Here is a 2345-nt window from a genome sequence, read left to right as displayed (position 1 = left end):
ATGCTGGTGAGGCCAGAGACTATTCTAATTGATCATCTTGGGATTAGAATACAAACTTATACATGGAATCTAAAGAACAAAATAAATGAACAAACAAAATAGAAATAGATCCATAGATACAGACAATAGATTAATGGTTATCAGAGAGAAAGGGTGGGGGTTGGGAGACTAGGTGAAAAAGGTGAAGGGATTAAGAAGTACAAATTGATAGTTATAAAATAATCAAAAGGATGGAAAGTACAGCATAGGGAATACAGTCAATAATACTGTAATAACCATGTGTGCTGCCAGGTGGGTACTTGAAATATCAGGGGGGAACACTTGGTAAAATATATGATTGTCTAACCACTATGGTGTACACCTGAAACTAATACAGCATAATATTGAATGTTAGTTGTTTTCCTACCTTCTCCCACGTCTCTACATTTACCTTTCCTTCCTCAGGAAATCACGGGCAGGTTTTACTTACAAAATCCAACAAATCTATGAGCTGTTGATACCTCACAGAACAGCCCCGTGCTTAGAGCATAACATTAAGCATTGTCTATATATAAATTCTTTTCCCACAATCCTGAATTTCCCATATTTTACACCTAGTTATGTCACTGAACTTCGCTCCTTACCTTCCTTCTTGTTTTCTGCACGTGCTTCACTGGAGCATCTTTTCACCTGACAACTGTAGTTCCCCCGAACTCAGGCCCCGCATCGGGCACCACATGGGCCGAGCCAGCTGAGCCAAGGGTTCAAAAGTCTGAGTGAGGGTGGAGAAAGGATGGAGAAATGACAGACAAAGAGCTGGGTGGAGGTCATCCCTGGGCAAACTATGGCCCATGGGCCGGATCCGGCCTGTTTGAAATGAATAAAACTATTGAAAAAAAAGACCGTATCCTTTTATGTAATGATGTTTACTTTGAATTTATATTAGTTCACACAAACACTCCATCCATGCTTTTGTTCCGGCCCTCTGGTCCAGTTTAAGAACCCATTGTGGCCCTCTACTCAAAAAGTTTGCCCATCCCTGATTTAGACACAACTCTGCCTCATATTAAACCCTGGCACTTTCAGCACAGCAACAGCCTTCCCCTTAGGAACTCTGCTTTTTGTAGGAAGGCCTTCCATTTTCTCAGGGTTCATCTACTGCATTCAAGCTGCCCTGAGCATACACACCCATTCCCATGCTCTCTCAACTCAAGATCTGTAGGCTTTCTGGTGTCAAAATTACCTTTTCCTCCTTCCCATGACAAATCCAACACCCCTAGGCTACCCTCAGCAAGCCGTCAGAAATTAGTTTAATTAGAGCCTTTCCTTTGGAGATGAAAAGGACTGATAATGGGAAGAGCTGGCATTTTGAATCCCAGGGTTCAGCTGCATCAAGATAATGTGATAGGATCTTAGCCAGCCCACAGGACAAAGTGAAGAGCTGGCCCTTCAGGGAAAGTACTTAGGCCAGAAGGCTTTCCTAGTAATGTTTGGAAGGAGTCTCCCCTCATACTTTAACAGCAACATATTGGGGTTAGGCCAACCTTTCCTCTGGGTAAGGCCTTCCATTGGATTCCACACATATGGAAATTGGGGTGGTAGGAATTGCTACAGGATTGGGGGGGGGGCATATCTCAGTTTCAAAACAGCTCTATTTTAGGCATACAACTTTATAAGAGATATCTAAGGATTTGTTTTATAGACTTCAATTAGAATACTAAAATGCAGTATCCTTAAAGCCTTGGGACACATTCTATAGTATTTGTCCATTCAATGTCATTTCAAACACAATCTTATGAATCATAAAAATAGCTAATTTTTTTGGTGTGTAATATGCATTATTTCATTGAATTTTTACACCACCCCCCCCCAAAACACCCTATTAACTAGGAATTATTATCTCATTTTATAAACTGAAGGTCAAAAAGGTTAAAAAACGTGTCCTAGTTAATCAAGCTACTAAAAGACAGGGCTGGGATTTGAACCCAGGTCTTCTGCTTGTGCTATAATAGACCCTCAATTCAAAGACACTCCCAAAGGAGTACAAAGCACATCTTAATAATGGAGCCAAGAATGCTTTAAATCAGGTAGAATCTGTTCCAATGATGACAGGACGAATGACTATTTAGCAAGAAATCTAAAAGATTTCTTGAAATCTCAAGAAAGTAAAAGTGGTTGTTCAGGAAAATCCTTATGAAAGGAAAGGTTTTGCCCTGGTTGTTGTGGCTCATTGGTTGGATGTCTTCCCATATACCAAACGATTTCTGGTTCAATTCCTGGTCAGGGCACATGCCTGCTTTGCTAGCTTGGTCCTGAGTAGGGGGTGTGCAGGAGGCAGCCGATCAATGTTCCACTCTCATGTCAAC

General features: G+C 41.2%; 1 protein-coding gene across 1 annotated transcript in view; it reads right to left on the bottom strand.

The window, feature by feature from the left end:
• Window positions 1–2345, bottom strand: part of TMPRSS7 (transmembrane protease, serine 7) — a 43807-nt gene that overhangs the window by 17218 nt on the left and 24244 nt on the right. The gene's annotated exons all lie outside the window — the stretch shown is intronic.

Source organism: Myotis davidii, unplaced genomic scaffold, assembly GCF_000327345.1.
Source record: "Myotis davidii unplaced genomic scaffold, ASM32734v1 scaffold379, whole genome shotgun sequence".
In the NCBI taxonomy this organism is placed as follows: domain Eukaryota; kingdom Metazoa; phylum Chordata; class Mammalia; order Chiroptera; family Vespertilionidae; genus Myotis; species Myotis davidii.
Note: the sequence above shows the minus strand (reverse complement) of the source record. Positions and strands in the feature narration are given on the sequence as shown.